At 42.9% G+C, this 18434-nt stretch overlaps 2 long non-coding RNA genes across 2 annotated transcripts in view; one reads left to right on the top strand and one right to left on the bottom strand.

The window, feature by feature from the left end:
* The window catches only part of LOC118171547, a 322937-nt gene that overhangs the window by 156711 nt on the left and 147792 nt on the right, over positions 1 to 18434 (top strand). The window contains exon 5 of the long non-coding RNA XR_004753256.1: positions 12192 to 12389. This is a non-coding gene — a long non-coding RNA (uncharacterized LOC118171547). The remainder of the gene's footprint in view (positions 1 to 12191; positions 12390 to 18434) is intronic.
* LOC118171548 overlaps positions 3525 to 18434 on the bottom strand; it is a 21939-nt gene continuing 7029 nt past the window's right edge. The window contains exon 3 of the long non-coding RNA XR_004753257.1: positions 3525 to 3817. This is a non-coding gene — a long non-coding RNA (uncharacterized LOC118171548). The remainder of the gene's footprint in view (positions 3818 to 18434) is intronic.

Genomic DNA, 18434 nt, shown 5'->3' with positions numbered 1-18434 from the left:
GTCTCTTTGAATCTTTCATGTGTGAATGGTGTTTAAATAATTGATAAACCCGTCCTTTATTGTTGACTTATTATTTTTCCATGTTTTTACCTTACATCAAAAGAAGTAACATTAATCAGAAGTTTAAAGTTTAAGTCATCAGCTCTTCCTAAAGGCTCAGCAGAAATGGAAAGAAACAGATAGTTTTCTAGCAGGAGACAAAGGGTTCCCTGAACACTGGCAAATTACTGGATCTTGGCCATACAGGGAAGGAGAACATTCCTGGACCAGGGGTCACCAGTACCTAAAAGAGTAGAATGACATAATCCTGCTTTACAATAATCTAAAAAGGCAGATGTGGGGGGTACAATTATTTCATATCCAGAGAAATTTGCATGACAGCAACTGAATCCTGGAAGGTTTTTTATCAGTACCAGAGGAAGAAGCAGGTGTGATGGAGGTTTATCTGCAGTCTAATGAAAGGAGGAAAAAAAAAAAAAGGGTTAAATCAACAGAAAATGTAGATGTGTTGAATTTAAGCCAGTAAAGGCTTTTTTAGAGGGCTGGTAGAAGGCTCTGTACTCTGGACATGGGTCTCCTCATGCTTTTTATTTACTTTATAACGTGTGACAAGTCACTCCAGGGGCTGAGCTGAGGCCTCCCCCAGCTCTTTACAATATTATGATGACACCAGGGGCTTGTATGAGTATAAAAACATATGACCAAAACAGTTGTGCCATCAAAACTCGCTAACAGGAGATTTGGGGGAACTTTGTTAAGGCATGCCGTTAGGAAGTGACTTTGCTGTCATGGTTACAAAGGGCAGCTTAGTCGGGGTGCTTGTAGTGCAGGAGGTGAGGAGCTCAGAAGAACTGGAGTTTGTTAGCACCAAAATGCTCCTTACACTCCTCCGTGTAGGGAATAGTACATTGTGAAAGAAAACTGTACAAAGGTGCTAAAGTAGAGCATAGGATCCCTTCCCACATTTCATCTGTGAGTACTTGTATCAGTACTTCCCAGGGGAAAAATAAATCATCTTTACAAGAGGGGGAAGGGCACTGTACTAAAACCTGTGCTCATCAGAGTAGCCATGAGCTTTGTTGGCTTTGCTGACCCATTACAAGTCAAAATAGTTCCTGAGTTGTGCAGAACAAGCTGGACTTGAATCTGGTTATGTTTTTCTAGATAGAGCTGAATGCAAATGCTAATGTAATCTGGAGAGCATTTGTTAAAAAATAAAAAATAAAAAAAAGTATCTGGCAGATCTTGTTCTGCCAATGAAAGGATTTGGATTACACTTAATCCAAATCCTCAGACTCCACAGACTTTCTTGTGCTGTTTGGGATCCATGTAAATTAACGGTACTATTTTTTTTTTTTTTTAATACATTAAATGTCGTAATTCCCTCTTGCAGGTGGTTTGCTGGGCACTGATCAGCCTCATGAATAGAGACAGTCCCTGAAGTGTGCTGTTACTGCAGGCAGCGCTTTATGTTTGACACTTGCTCTCATCAGCATTTAAAAATCTGATATGATGGTAATTGAAGCCTGGGTGCTCTCCAGCTTTCAGTGGCTTAATCATACTTTCTGCTTTTTATGAAACTTAGTTTTGAATATCAACATCCATACTGACTGCTCACAGGCTGTAAAGGCAAGGGCAAGCCATTCTCACCTTCAGGCATTTTCCCTTTTTTCTTGTGCTTATGTGAAGAAAAAGCATTTCTTAATCCTTTGTGTGCTGAGTTTTTCTTTAGCTATCATACAGTGGCTGAGCAGAATGCAAGATCTCAGGGGACTCCATTATCTAAACATCTCTAATGAGACAATTTGAAGCTGTACAATTCTTGAATCACAGTGCACATTTTCCCTGGTCAGCTGTGAATAGCCTTTCTGCCTTGTGGGGAATTTAATTCTGTCTTGAATGGTTTTATTCATATGTTTAATAATGTTGGACAGTTTGAATACATGTACTTCTCAGTCTTGCCAGTGGATCTTGTTCCTTTTCTAATTTTCATTTGGATGCTCCCAACAGAGGGCAGAAAGCAAAGATAGCAAGATTTGCCTTCCCTGCAAACGTGGTTGTGTTTTGGGGCCAGATTCAGCTTTTCCAAAAGCAGATGTAAATTCCTCAGACATCTCTGAATGTGGAGGCTAATTATATGTAATATGAAATATGTGGGAGACTGATACAATGCCTCCTACCCTTCTTTTAGTGCTTTGTAAGAGCAGTCTTGTCTTTGGAAGTGGTATAATTAGACACAATAGCAAATGGCAAGTTGGCACCATGAACATAAAGTGCTTGACAATGCAAGTAAGCAATTAAGGGTTAGCTGCATTGCAGATGAATCAGCCTTCTCTTTTTTTCAGCATGTATGATTTCTATGGAATGAAACTCTTCTCTTGGGTGAGGGTAAGTGAAGGGGCTTAATACTTTTATCTTTGAGGAATTCAGTACCTGGGGCAACTAGGGAAGGAAAGTCAGAAAACACCAGTTGTACCTAGAGTCTCTGAGCAGAGAACACAATCAGAAATGCTGCTGTAGTGACACAGGTGGTGAGCTTTGAATCAAACCAGCGTTAATAATGGTATGGTTTCACTGTGATCATTTTCATTTAATCCTGTGTCTGCCGTTCTCTAAGGTTTATTGATACACAGGTGCCTGCACAGACTCCTCTCCTTCTACAGGGTACCGCTCAGTAGTGCCTCGGCTCTTCTGTGAAATTAACTCTCTGCTGCCTCCCACTCCTCCCCCCGCACTCATCCATGGGACGTGGAATGGATCAGCTGAGTATTGTAGCTTCTTTTTACCGAGTTTAGTCGCCGAGGCGATCGTCCCCGGGACAGAGGCGTTCTGCGGGGGGATCGAGGCGGGCAGGGCTTTTTTCGGCACCGAGGCCGCTCGAGGGAGCCGCCGGGCCCCGGCAGCCCTCGCGAGGGCCCTGACGGGGCGCGGGCGGAGCCGGCAGCGCCTTCTGTCGGTGTGCGGCAGCGGCGGGCGGGCCTGCGGGAGCTGGGCGCAGCTTGAAGAGCTGCTCAGCCGGGTAGCGGAGCTCCGGGAGGCGGTGAGCAGCCTGAGGAGCGTCAGGGAGTCGGAGAGGGAAATTGCCTGGTGGAGGTGTACGTTACCCCCCTGAGACAGCCTCACGAGCCTGGCACAGCACAAGTGTCTCCTGCTACAGAGAAGACAAAAGTTCCCTCATCCCGCCAGGCAGTAGGAGGGGACCTAGGCCAAGGGGGGGAATGGAGGCAGGTTCCTGCTCGGGGTGGTAGGCGAGCCCTGTCCCTGCCACCTCACCTTCCCATCTGCCCTTATATAACAGGTATGAGGCTCTAGAACATGACAGTCAGAACAACGATGTAGACAAAAACCCATCCCAGTTGGAGACGGTGCCTAAGGTAAGGCAGCCTACCCTCCGCATTGCTACATCATCTGTCAGAAAAGAAAGAAGGGTTGTTGTCATGGGGGGCTCCCTTCTGAAAGGGACTGAGGGCCCAATACGCCGACCGGACCCAGCCCACAGGGAAGTCTGCTGCCTCCCTGGGGATCGAGCAAGAGACTTCGCTAAGAAAGTCAAGCACCTGTTACGGCCCTCTGACTACTACCCACTACTGGTCTTTCAGACTGGTAATGACGAGGTAGTGAGGAGAAGTCTGAGAGCAATCAAAAGGGACTTTAGGGCCTTGGGGCGACTAGTTAAAGGCTCAGGGGCACAGGTTGTGTTTGCCTCTGTATTTCCAGTAGGGGTGATCGATGCTGACAAGCAGACTCGTCATATTAATATGTGGCTTCGGGACTGGTGCAACTGCCAGAACTTTGGGTTTGTTGATCACGGGAAGGTCTGCACAACACCGGGCCTGCTGGCACCAGATGGGATGTGCCTCTTTCAGAGGGGGAAAAGGATTTTTGCTCAGGAGTTAGCAGGGCTGATAGACAGGGCTTTAAACTAGAGTCAAAGGGGGAAAGGGATAAAACGAGGCCTGCAGGTGATGAGCTAAGGAATGGCATGCTAGAATCAGAGGGACCGTGTGCTAGTGAGGTCCTTCGCTGAGCTCTACAAGGTGCTGTGTGTAGGGAGGCGCATTTGAAGTGCTTCTACACAAACGCATGCAGTATGAGGAATGAACCAGAAGTCTTGGCCCAGTCCCACAGCTACAACATCATCGGCATAAGTGAAACCTGGTGGGATGAGTCCTGTGACTGGTGTGTGGCAATAGATGGTTACAGGCTCTTCAGGAGGAACAGGCAGGGTAGGTGAGGTGGCGGGGTGGCGATGTATGTGAAGCATGAGCTGGACTGTGTGGGACTTCAGGTTGGCAATGGCAAAGTTGAGAGCCTCTGGGTAAGGATTAAGGGCCGAACAAATAAAGGGGATGTCATTGTGGGAGTCTATTACAGACCACTTGGCCAGGACGACAACGCCAATGAATTATTCTTTGCAGAACTAAGAGATGCCTCGAGATCAACTTCCCTTGTCCTTATGGGGGACTTCAACTTACCAGACGGCAACAGAGATTACCACACGGCCGGCATGAGCAAGTCCAGGAGGTTCCTAAAGCACCTAGATGATAACTTCTTGGTGCAGGTGCTAAGGGAGCCAACTAGGAAAGGTGCCCTCTGAGATCTGTTGCTGGGAACAGAGAGGGTCTTGTGGGGGATGTGACAATTGGTGGCCATCTCGGTCATAGCGACCATGAAGTGGTTGAGTTTAAAATTTTTGGTGACAGGAGGAAAACTGCCACCGAATCTTCAGCCCTGGATGTGGGGAAAGCAGACTTCAGGGTGCTCAGGGAACTAGTCAACAAGGTCCTCTGGGAGACTGCTCTTGAAGGCATTGGCGTCCATCAGCACTGGTCAGTCTTTAAGCACTGCCTCCTAAAAGCACAGGATCAGGCAATTCCAAAGTATCGGAAGTCAAGCAGGTGGGGCGGAAGGCCGGCCTGGCTGACCAGGGATCTTCTACTGGAGCTTAGGCAGAAAAAGAAAATGTACGGCTGCTGGAAGCAGGGTCAGGCGACGTGGAAGGAATACAGGGATGCTGTTTGCGTTTTTAGGGAGAAAGCCAAATATATAATTCTGCTACCAGAAGAAGCATTGTTACTTCCATCCTGATTCAAATATTTTGTTTTGTTTTGTTTTGTTTGTTTGTTTTTTAGCACATGGTATTATGTCCTTGCTAAGGCTATCATTATTCTTGTGGCCTCCCTTGATCCCAGAATCTAATAAAAAGGCTGGGGTGGGAGGGTTTCTGTCATTTGTTCCACTTAAGATGAGGAATTGTTAAGGGTGACTTTGATGCAGTCCTATGTGTTCATACAGAATTTACAAAGGCCTGTGTTGCTGAACACAGCAGGACTCAAGAAAGCTCACTTAAAAGCTGTCATCTTTGGTGTTTCCTATGGCCATGTTGCTGATGCTTGTTCTGTGTCGGTGGCTTTCTCTCTTCTGGCTTTTCTGTGCAAATATTATTTCTTTGATTATTTCCACAGCTCCTTGTCCCCTGGATGTGCTTCCCAGCATCCTTGGAAATACGTCCCTAGAATAATTAGTTCTCTGAGTTAGGGATACATAGCTGTTTCCTTGCTTTATATTGCCTCTTCTTCCTCAAGACTCTTGCATGCATCAGTAGGGTTGATGCCAACCCAGCAGAGAAGTGATCATTTGGCCTGTGTTAGTGCCTGAACCCCAGAGGTGCCCCAGGGCTTTGCTGTTAGGCATTTATTGCATGGAGCAGTGGGGATCTCACCTTGCAATCTTGTGTAGGCATCAAGGGCGAGGGGATCATGGAGGATATAAAGAGGTTTCACTAGCGTTTTGGGAAAGCTGCTTCCTTCCCTCTCTAAGTGGCAACCTGGCAGAAAGCCAGAACTTGTTTTATCTGAAAATATGCAAGATGCTGAGCTGGTGGATGTGAGCTAAGGCTTTTCTTCCCAGATGGTCAGATGCTTCCCCTGCAAGTCAAGGAATCGCAGTGTCCAGATCCTGATGTGGGCCGGGGGAAGGACTGGTGGTTGGTGGGAGGAAGAGCTTCTGGTTGTGTAGCTTTGGAAGGAGACCAGGCAGTGATCTCGGACCATTGAAGGTGTACGTGTCTGAACGTGGTGAACTCCTGGTAAATGTCTGTTTTCTTACATGTCTGTGTGAGACATCTAGCTTGCCTTCTGAAGCACTGAGAATCTTCTCTCAGCTTTAAGAGTATTTCTGGATACAGAACACTTCCGAAGATCAAGCACCATATTTCTGTATTAAGTGTGGTCAAATGGATCCCTGCACCTACCAGACACTTCAGCAAATGCAGTTCTGGAAGGAAGGTCATAGAGCTGCAATATGTACAAGAGTGCTGTGGGCCTGAGGAGTGGGCTTAAACCTGCTGTAGTCTGTGTCTTCATGCTGTGTGAAGAATCTCTTTCTTCATTGGCACTTCAGCACAGAAGCACGCTCCTGAGAGCTGTGGAGTGCAATTAATTCTTCAAGAAACCTCACCTGACACACTTTCACAAAACTTGGGTGAGAAATCAAGAGCACCCTTTGCAAATTCTTTTACGTACCCACCATGATAAAAAGGGCTTCTGTATTGCACTCTTCCACAGATAGTGGTGAGGCATCCTCTTGCCTTGTTCGTGAGCAGCATTTGTGTGTTGGAACAGGGATGAATTTACTGATGGAAGGAACAAGGTCGCTAATACCTCCTCTTGCCACCTGGCAGTGCTTGGATGTTACGCACAGCAGGGGAATAACTGGGCACTGCAAGAGTAGTCTGCAATCCCTGTCTGACTCATTATCCCGTTCAATCACTGGAGTTAGATGTTTGAGCTTTTTACTCTGATAATTTGCAGCTCTGAGCGTAAGCGGTGGTTCTGGACACTCCTTGGTATTTCCATATATTGACTTTCCTTAAATAGCTCTATCTGGAGATAAAAAGAAAACTCTGGATGTTGCTCCGAAGCCTTATGCTCCTTCATTTCTGTTAATTTTCAGGCATGTTGCTGAGCCTGATATATCTGATACATTTCAGATCTGAGATAAAAAAGAACGATTCTCCTTTGCAAATGGAATAATTTATTTTAGTGTAAAGTACGAGCTAGGAATTGGAGCCCGTTTTGAGCTAAACAAGGTCAGTTCAGCTAAATTATACTGAATAGGAGCCAGCTCCTGAAAAGTTAAGGAAATCAGAAAATCTGCAGACTATTATTGTGAACTTCTCTAGGTGCTTTTGGAATACAAAATCAGCAAGAACAAAAAAGTATTTTGAGGAATAGATGTGCTGGTTCAGTGCAAAATCATAAACAGAGAAGAACAAGCCAAGATTATTCAGATAATGGTCTCAACCAAGAATAGCTAATCAGGCCAATTAGCTGTTACGATGTAGCTGCCTTATGACTAATTTGAGCAGTCTGTGGTGGGTGATGATTATCTTACGGCACTTGCATGAGTAGAGCAAGCAAAGACAGGGGCTGTACTTTTCCAGAGGAGAAAAGTCTAGCAGGAAAACTTGACTACAGCACAAAGCTTTCCAAGCCAGGATGTTTGGAAACCACAGATGTTGCTGGGTTTCATTTACACAGGGTGTGAGGTCAGAGGGCTGTGGTCTAGGGAGGCATTCAAGGAGCTGTGGATCACCAAGGAGGTGCAGAAACTGCTCTGTGGGGAGGACCTTTCAAAAGAGCCGGGGGAGATGGAACGCCACTGGGAATTTCTTCCTTGGTGGAAGCAGTTGGGGGAGTGACTGTCAGCTACCTGGGATTTAACTGTGATTGAGAAAACTGAAGAGTGTACGTAAGGTGCTGTAGCAAATCCTGATCAAGTCCGGTTTCAGTGCAGTCCCACTGAGATCTGGGTTTGAATGGGGCTGGAGCAGGAGCCTCACTGTTTCAATTAATTTGCAGAGCTATGGTCTCTTGAGATTAATTTGAGCTTCAGGAAGTTTGCCAATGAGTTTTGAGTGGAGAATTTCCTGCTCTGAAAATACTGCTAATAATGGGAGAACACCAGAGGCTGAGGTCTACATGTGCTGGAAAGAGGGAGGAGGCAGGAGGAAACACGAGCCCCTATGATCAAAGATATGAAAGGGAACTTTACGGTGAAATAGACTGCAGAGGAGTAGAAAGGAGCTCTTGTGTTTCAGAGGGGCTTGCTGACACAAACTGTGACATTGGTGCTGATTGCACGTTGTGTGTTATAGCAGACTTTCCCAACAATGCCTATCTGCAGCTTAGGAAATGAAGAGTCTTTCCTTTTCCTGGGAGGCTTGTCATGTCTCTAGAAATTCTAGGCTGCAATTAAAGGGAATGACAGTAGGAGGGTGAGTATAATTATATTCAATATAATTAAGGAAAAGATGATTACTTAAAAAATGAAGAGGAGAGCATTATGAAAGATGGCTGAAAACAGGCATTTCCCTCAGTTCTCGCTCATTTCCTCATTTCACGTGCTGCCACTTCATGAATGGCAGCGATGGGCAAAGTCTTGCTGCCCATAATGGAGAAACACAAATTAATAATGAAGACATGGCTCAGCGAGTGCATTTTTTACCTAATGAGGTGGCAGCAATGTGCATTTTGGTTAGAGGGAAATACTGGAGGCAGTATTACTGCACAGTGAATAGGTAATAACGGCAAAGGAATTGCCAGGGAACAAAGAACTGCTGCCCCTATACTGACCAGCGGGTATCTGCTATACTGGTCTGGATACTGCCTAAGAATGTGTTGTGTAGGAATGTTTTAAGAGGAAATTATGGATTTGTCCGGAATGAACATGTAGTAAAGCAAAGCATTGGTAGTTAGGGGGATTTCTAGAGACAAAGGTCTGAAATTGATGTGAGCATCCTTGGTAAGAAAAACACAGGTGGCAGCCTGCAAAGGGAAAAGGGCACCTCAAATTACTTGTCCTTCATGCATAATTTTGTATTTGAGTAGATTGAAACTGATGTGTGCAATAGCTCGGCTAGCCTTTGTAATGGGTAGAGGAAAGGGGTGTTTCATACTTCAGCCTGTATGCCTTGCTATCCTGTTGTCTTTATCTTTATTTGGTCATTGTTTATATTGCCTAATTGCTGTGTTGTCATTTATGTAATTTAACTTCCTGATACTATATACAATTTTAATTTAGTATTAGAAGATTATTTAAAGGTTATTTTTATGTTTGCATAATTTTGGTGCTTTAAAATTATTTCACAACCAAAATCTTAAAATACAAAACCTACCAACACATCTGCAGCTTTTAGCTGAAGCATGTCAGTTGAGTTACAATTAGAAAAGAAAGAAATCAGTAATCTGGTTAACTCTTGTGCTGAAGGGTGTCTGTGCTCTTTCCTGACACCTCTGTGCATTCTTTACCTTCTTTCAGCACTTGTTTGTAGTCAGGCTGAGGGGAGGCTCTGCATTTCCCCAGGGCGAGAACTACAGTAGCCAGTGACTGTTGCATTTTGGCCTGAAATACTTCATTTATATGTCAGCTGTTCAATGTGTCAGGCTGTGAAATGGCAATAGGTTAAGTTGATCATGAATACTTCCACAAACTATTTGCATATATTTGAATTGATGTTCTGCTGGCATGAGGACCTTTGGCATCCCTGCTACATACATACCTCACGTACACTGGCAAGTGTACAGGGGAAAAAAGCAATGGGCATGAGAAGGCAGGCATGCCAAGTCCTGTTCTTTCAGCTTATTCATGAAAGCATAACAATTTAGATTTGTTGCCCGCAGAACAGAAAATATACCTAAGGAATCTGTTCTTGTCCTGTCTCTTTTTTGATACATACTTTCTATTCATTACTCCAGACTGCACTTACCTATGAGAACCATTCAGCTGTGATTGCTTGTCCCCTGGGCGATGTCACCAACCCTGGAGACCTGCCAAGGTAAGCCCTACATGTTATCAACAACTGCTGTGACTCTGGAGTGAGAGCAGTGGTAGGTGTCTTCTTGTAGAGGGTGCCTGCAGCACACCTTGCTTTCATTTCCTTCCCAACACCGAGGCAGAATAAAGGCCTCCATAGCATCTGAAAATAATATGTTACGTGTTTGTAACACATGGGTGTTCGTAACAGCCCCTGAGTACAGTTCAACCAGAGGGGACGCTTGTGATGCCTTTGACCATCGGTGAGGTCTTTTATTGTCTGTTCTTACCTGAGACTGCGTTCTGCAGTAGGAGGCTCTGAATGATGCCCAGAGCAGAGTGGCTATGCATTTCGGGGTGTCTCATCTCTGATCAGGTTTAAGGTGTGTTTTTGCCTGAAGGAAATGGAAGAACAAAGGAGACTTGTAGGTTGTCTCAAAGGACCATGCAGCATGCAGAAAGTTCTTGGTGTACATGAAGAGGATGGGTGTGCTTGGTTAAAAGAGGTCTGAATGGAGGCAAATTATAGAAGGAGCCAGAGTGTAACCTGGGGGAGGTGCGGCTGTATGCTGCATAGGGGGTGCTGAGGTGTGCTAAGCTGGCACAGGCAAACCTCGAGCCAGGTCAGCAAATGTAGTGTTTGAATAACAGGAAAAAAAAGAAAAACAGGCACCCAGGTGGAATACTGGGATTGAAAAGTTCCTGAAGGGTTGACCTGGAGGTCAGCTTCTGTTCACTCCTGATGCTGAAGTGCCCTGTAAGGGTGGAAGTTTGTTCTGGATTGCTCTGATTCAAGGCGGGCACCGCAGGGCTGTGCCAATGTGTTCATCTGTGGGCATCCTAGGGCAAACAGAGCTTTTGTCCCTACAGCAAACAGAACTTCTGAAAATGCTTTAAATTTTGTTTCTGGGTTTTGCTGAAATAAAGGTGCCGTTTTGTTCCACTGCACCACTTGCTTGGAAGATTAGGACGTTTCAAAAGCATGGATATACCTGAGGCTCTTAGGGCCGTATGCTTGGCAGCTGATCCAGAGATGCTTTCTCATTTGGCATTTGCCTCTGAGGGAATGCTCCTTTGAGAAGGTCTGCTGTTAGCTTTGCACCTGGGCTGTGTGCTCCTGTATCTAAATCACAGACAATTGAATAATGTTTTCTGCAGTTCTTTTGGGCACTGTCTTATGATGGGAATTTGCTGAATATTTATGAATATATGAATATTTATTATGAAATTATTATTATTATTATTATTATTATTATTAATGAATATATTTTATGAATATATGAAACTGGGTTTCAGGTAAATTACTGTTTTCTATCAGTTAATATTTTTCTACAGATGTGCATTTAAATTGTTTTTCTGTGGATTATGAATCTTGTGAGTTGTTTCAGTGATGCTTTTAAGAGAACAAATAGATAAAACAAAAATAATAATTGCTTGTGCCAAGATAGCTGTTTTTTTTTTTTTGTTTTGTTTTGTTTTTAAGCTCTGCTGAGAGGTAGGTGCATATTGCAGAGCTGAAATTTAGGTGCTGTGCATGGAGCCCAAACACAAATACTGTAATTAAAAATATGACATACCATTAAAGCTGGAAAAGTTAAGCTGAGCAATATATCATTACTGAGGTGCTGCAGCTCAGTGCAGTTCTTTCCCTGCACTGTTGTGTCCACAGTGAGGCTCCTAACTGTCCAGGGAAATCCTCTTGAGTCCTTCTGTTTCCTTCTCAAGCTTTCTGAAGATTGTCAGCAAACTAAACCTTGATGTACTGTTGGGCCATGTACAGAGGATCATGGGGTTCGTTGTGTTCTCCCTCTAGGTGTTGTGAAATATGTTCAAAATATGACCTTTTCAAAGTACAGAGATGTTAACAGAAAGTCCTCTTTTTTTTTTTTTTCTTCCCTAAAAATGTACTCCCACTTTGTAGCATTCAGTCACTTTGTGTCTGTAGATTTATTAGTCTACTCTTAGAAATGCCGTACAGGTACTAGTTGGAGAGCATTAAGTGTTCAACTTCTGACAGTCCAATCCCTCCTGTAAATATCTTCTCAGGTATGCCCGAAATCACTTTCAGAAGTCCTGTCCAAAGGCTTTTCTTGTGTGCAGTTGCTGAGGTTACTATGGAGGAGAGTTAGGATGGGAATTAATCTTACTGAACTGGGGGAGAGGATAGTTCCCTTGGCCATGTATGGAAAGGAATCAGGAACCTTAGCGGGGATATATGATCTGCAGTATACAAGAGTACAGCAGCTTTGGTGTCTTCACTTTGCATCTTCAGAGCGTGGACCAAACTGTTTCTCTGAAGTGTTGCAGGATTCAGTAATGTGTCATTACTCTTCAGCATCACCTGAAACGCTATTAATTTTTTTTTTGCTTTTCAGGAAATTTTAAGCATTCCAGCTGGATTAGAGCCAACTAATAATGAACTTCAGTGGAAGGGGTCTGAAAGCTTCCCAGTGATCACAGGAACAGGCAGAGCAGCAGTTGATCTGATGAGGTGATTAAGAATCAAGCATCCATGACAAATAGCTCTTCAGAGGAAGTTAGCTTTTGTGGGAGCAACTTTAGCTGACCCTGAGGTAGGATAATTACACTGAAAAGACATTAATTGCCCAGCACACTTCCATATATTTTAGTTTCTTGCCCTTCTGATTGTAATTAAGTGCCTCTACCAGATCAAAAGCTGTTTTAACTCATTTGGAAATAAAATTACTGTGCCTACTGTGCTGTGCGAAGTTTAGGAAAACCTTAATGAAACAAATTCTGTCAAGGGAGGCTGCTTTACTACCTCAAGATATTTATTTTAAATGAATCCAGTATGGATTTGTAGTTTAAATTTGTTGCATGTGTTGTGTGGAATCTTTTTGTTGATTCAAATAGGGCTGGATATTGAAATGCTGGGAATTTGGGTTTTCTAATCGGACACCTCTCTCTTTACACAGATCCCTGCCACTGGGACTCACTCGAGCAATCTTTTACTCTCATTTAAGTTCTAAAGTATTAAACCATGTTTAGTTCAAATCCTGAATGAGTCGGTACACTTGTCAGCATATTTCCAGAACTGCAGGATTTGGGCTGTATGTCTGGCAGAATCATGCACTTCAGACCTAGTTTGGTCCAACAGGGCTTGTGTTAGCAAAATACAGAAACAGTTGCAGTGGCACACACTGTGCGTTTGTAAAGGTGCTCACAAGTTTTAGTTTTGCACAATGCTTATTGTGTCTTTCTCATCTAGGCTCTTCTTGGGCTCTGAATTCTAGTAAACAGGAACTCAAAGGCAAACTGACTATATTAAAAAGTAAAAACCAATGAAATTTGTCATATTGGATATAAAACTAATCAGAATTAGATGTGATATCCCTTGAGCAAAATTTAGTATTAGGCACGTATATTTCTTATATTTTAGACTAAACTTTCTTCAAGTTTTGTTCTGATTCATTGAAAGCATTGTGGATTTCAATCAGACTTGTTTTCTAGAATTTGATGGGTTTGCATATTAACTCAGCTCTCTTCTCCCTACTGTTTTTGTTTAGACAATAGTCTTGCAATCAAGGCAGGATTATAAACTTCTGATTTATGAAAATCCAGGGAGGGGTAGCTATGTTTATAGAGTTCATTGTTTGTTTTCCTCAAACAAAAATACCAGCTTTATTTTTATTAAACCACATAAGATAAAGACCTTGGTGAAAAAGTTAAAACTGAATTGATGTTAAGACTATTGCTTTAAAATTTTTGAAAGTCAACACTAGAAAAATGTATTCCTGAGGTTAATCAAAAGTAAATGTTCACAGCTCCAGAATAGTAACTCTGCTTTTTGTAGACTAGAACAGTTCGTAAAGCATGGATCTGGACTGAGATCAGTAGTTTAAAACACTGGCAATTTGGTCTGCTTTCCTACCTGTCTTATGTGAGTGGTGTCAGAAAGCCTTCATCCTCAATACATCTGCTGCATTACCATGGGGAAGGTTGGGATGAGCTCCTGCTGTCATTGTTCTTTTCTCTGTTTATTACTTTTTGCTAATGTTTTCCAAAATGTACTTTTAAGTTGTTCAATAGTAGACTTGGAAGAGACCTCACTAACTGCTTCATTGTCGTATTTTCTGTATGTAGTCAATGCTCTTGAATAACTGCTGAAGTATGTTCACCTGTTAATGGCTTGCATTACATGCCACAAGGAAATCGGACTGTCTTGGTGGTGACAAACAATGGCTGCCAGCTCTCCAACAGGACACTTTTAACAAGTAATCCTTGCTGTAATGACATAACTCATGGCATAGGGGAGACAAAATTTCGGTTCTGAACAATTCTGTATCCATCCAGGTCAGTTCAGGACAATTTCCCTGGCATCTGTGGAAACCCCAACATCTTCCAAGCTCTGTGACATTTCTATCAGCTTGTTCAATAAAACCTCTTCTCTACCTGGGTGTTTCTCCAGAGAGCAGGTGACATTGTAGATGCACATGTGGATAAACCAGCTTCACAAATGCAACAAATCTCAGTTGCATTTGTAGGACCACGGAGTGTTTTCTCGGGTAGGAACAACAAGCTTTCTTCATGAATTAGCACTGCTCAGTTGGATTTCTATTTGGCATGGGTTATCCCTGGTGCAGCACCCCACAACTGTAGGCACTACCCCAATGGATGCAGATTTTGTGCAGATATCTTCATGCCTTTCTGGAGCAGTTTATGGATATGTGTGTGTGTGTGTGTGTGTGTGTGTGTGTGTGTTTGCCTTCAGGCAGCAAAAGAAATAATGCATGGAAGTAATCTCTAAAGAACATCGTTGACTGTCAAGATGAATGTTTCTACATGAGTAAGCATCAATGAGCTGTTTGCCTAGTGCTGATACTGGGAATGCTTGTATCACCACCCCACGCTGTGCTGAGCATCGAGCAGGATGCTGCTTTGCTTGGGAAGAAGAGCTAAACTGTTCACCTTTTGGATAATGAATGTGAGCAAGCTCCTTGACCCTTTTCAGTCTCAAAAGTAAGATTTTCAGTTTATAAAAACTGTCTTTTGACCACAACCCATCCTCCACCCCCATTCTCTTTCTGCAGCCTTCCTCCTCCATTCTTTATACACATTCACATACAAATAGGCAGGTACAGTCACCAAGACCTTTGGGAGACTGCAACAGAAGATTGTAAGAAGAATGGAAACGACAAAAGTTTATCTTATACACCAAAGAAAATTGAATTGTGGCTTTAGTGATACCTCTTGCTAACTTGCAGACACGCAATGTCCTTTTTACTCCATTGTGCTTGGAAAGCTAGTCCAGACAGATGATAAAAACAGTTGACAGATAAAAAAAAATAAATTGAGATTATATAGGTCAAAGTGATGGAGGAGGATGTGTTACTGTGTTCACATTGAATTGCTGTCATTTCTTCCCTCTCAAATGCTCTTTCTTTCCCACATTGAATCATTACGTTGAATCGTTTTATTGCAGGAATAACATTTTAGAAGCTTCAGGTGGTATTGGGAGAAGGGAGTGACAAGTCTTTTTCAGAGCTGTCCAGTAACCAGAGCTACAGAGTGCATTTTGTAGACACTGAAAATCAGATATTTTCTACTTAATGTACAACCCTGGGCCACACAGGAACTGTTCAGGAGCTTGGAGATGCATTTTTCCTCCTATACTTTGGAAATGTCAGTGCATTGCTATTCTATGTGAATGTTGCCCTCATAGTGCAGTGAGCTGGCATGGTCCTGCACAGACTTCTGGATTTTCACAAGGAGGAGGTCCAAAATTACCTCCCACCTATTTAGAGATAGAGAAACACATTTTGTAGTTGAATGTTGTAGTATTTTTGTTTGCTGGGTGTTGGTAATCTAACTCATTCACACTTGACTGTGCTACTCAAGTGATTGCTCTCTGGAGTGAACCACAGAGGATAGGGAACCCAGTACATCAGTACCTGGTTACATGGCTCAGGGTTTCCAGTGGAGTTTTTTTTTTTTTTTCTTTTGATGGCTTCTGAAAAGGGGATGGATGTCCTTGCATCCCACTGTTTTCATTATGCACTATTGGCTCTAAAGTGTTGTTAAACACAGCTGCTGCAGAGCTTTACTGCAGATGGAATTTGTCCTAGCTTAAACAGGAGTCATTCTTCTGGCTTCTCAAGAATTGCATTTCTTTTAAGCTGCAGCAATACTTAATTGTGTAACACAAAACTTCTGTGAACATCACAGTGTAGGTGTCTGGTGATGCACTGGGGAGTGACAAGCGGAAGAAAGGTTAAGCTTTGGAAATTACCATTAATTTTCTCCTGCATAGTTATTTCATGAAAATTATGTATCATCTGTAACAATTGCATTTTTGTTACTGGTGGACACCTTGCAGATGAAAAAGTAGTCCAGGAGGTGAATACCTTGTATTCATGACCAGAAATCTTTCCTGATAACTTGCTATATGTTCTACCCTTTAACCCTTGTATTCTGTGTGCAGTGACCTGCTGCTTTGTTCTGTTCTTCTCCTTCATCATCCTGACCCTGTGGGAAGTAGATTGTGCAACCAGGGGCAACGCATCTGGGAGGGGATGAGGGAAAACAGGAATGCTTTGGAGGAAAAACTGAGAAGGTGATAAAAGTCAGTGAGCAAGTTTTCAGAGGTAACTTCTTCTGTGAAGAGAACTGAGAAGATTAAACTTAGCTTTAGAAAATAAAAAGTTGGTATCTGAAACTCATAAATCAACAATGACATTAAATTCTTTTTGTGTTCAACTTATATAAATTTCCACAGATTCAGAGGCAGGAGATGGAACACTTGACAGTATCTCTCAGATTAGTCAGTCACGTGCTGAAGAACAGAAAGATGTTGCAAGTTCTAACAGCACTGCAGCTTGTCCAATAAATGAGTAACAGGCCTAGAACTTCATTGCATCACCCATCTCTTCTGTCTGCCATTGCCCTGAGAAATGGATTGCTGAAGGTTGAATTCTTGTTTGGCTTTTACCTGGAGAGGCTTTGGAAAGCTGGTAGAACTAGCTATTTTGATTCTAGTGGGAGGAGGCATCGTGAACTGCTTGGCACCGTCAGCCTCAGTAGGAGCTCTGTGGAGGGGGAGTTAGCGTTAAACCCTTCTGAATTGCAGCACTTAACTTTACCAAATACAATTATAGCAAAATGCTTTCTAAAGTATGTGATTATATATGACAGTCAGAACTTCTAAATAGAATGGGTAAACATACATTAAGAAAGAAAACAAACGCAAGTATCAAGTATATAAATCAAGAGAGGGTGGTAAGCCTAATTATTAATGCTTGCGTGAGGTTTTAGTTTTTCTGTTCATACATGGTACTGTATATTTAGGAAGGGAGGCTGAGTTGTTACCTTTGTAACCAAACCCTTTATCAACCAAATGCATTAAGTATGAAACAGATCACTTTTATTGCATGCATATGGTTAATCTGTCTGCCCGATCCAGAGTTTTTTCCCAACTCAGTCAGTGGAAGATGAGGGCCTTTTTTCATAATTGCTTTGTTAAACCACTTCACTGAAATTAGCATTTAAATAAGGGCAAATTGAGTAATGAGCTGAATTTCCATGAAAATGTGATAAACTTCAAATCTGTACAATGTATATAAGCAGCGATCGCTGCAGTTATGTATACCAGGGTGATAGCTGCATGAAAGCAGCCAGGGTACAGCTGCCATCTGGGGCAGGGACAGTATGCGTGTGTGGATATGGCTGTCAGGATGGTGAATTCTGATCTTGCTGGCATCTCTAAGTGCAACTATTGGTACAAAATACTAATACATGTTGGGGGCTCTCTTTGGTCTGCTGAAGTGTTTATGTATGTACAGCCTTAATTTGGGATTCAGTTTATTCCTTTCAGATGCAACGGTGAATAAAAAAGGAGGGAGGAAGATGGTTTAAGCATTTGGGATTCCTCCAGTATGCTGTCTCGTGTTATCCTTCCAGATGATGACAGTTGAGCGAGAAAGTGATTTTTATACGTTAGGGCCATTTGGCCAGCTTTTAAGGGAGGACGAGTGCTTAACACACTGTGAGCAAGACTCACCAGAAGGTCTCTCAGATTTCACACACGTACTACATTTATTTTTAGAAGAAATGTGGTGCAAATCATCTTTATCAATGAAAGCCTGCAGCCTCAGCTTATCTTCAGTTTTATTGTGGTGGGAAGCCCTTGTCAGCACCTGTATATCTACCTTGAATCGGGATAGGGGTGAAGGGACCAACTAGGAGAACAGTTCCAGGAGAACTGTATCCTCCAGGAAATGGATATTCAGTTCCCTTTGTGGGTTGCAGCTCTGGTTCTTTGAACTTTGTCAGAGGTGTAGGTATTTTCAGCCTTGCGGTGTAGCTTAGGACAGTCAAAAGGCTCAGCCCCTTTAAGAAATAGCTTTTTATCTCTGTCCTTCCCAGATGTTAGAAAGATCTTCATCGTATTTAAATGGGGAAGTGGAACACTGTACAAAGGAAGATGAATGAAAGTCAGGTAATGTGATGACAAAAGTTAGGGAGAGGAAATAGATGTAAGTAAGTGCTTGTAAGGGGAGATGGGAAAAAGGATGTGAGGGCTAGAGATGGGGAAGAGATTATTGATTAGGTCTGTGTCCTGGTTTCAGTTAGGACAGTTATTTTTCCTCCTAGTAGCTGGT

Source organism: Oxyura jamaicensis, chromosome 9 (genome assembly GCF_011077185.1).
Source record: "Oxyura jamaicensis isolate SHBP4307 breed ruddy duck chromosome 9, BPBGC_Ojam_1.0, whole genome shotgun sequence".
Taxonomy (NCBI): domain Eukaryota; kingdom Metazoa; phylum Chordata; class Aves; order Anseriformes; family Anatidae; genus Oxyura; species Oxyura jamaicensis.
Note: the sequence above shows the minus strand (reverse complement) of the source record. Positions and strands in the feature narration are given on the sequence as shown.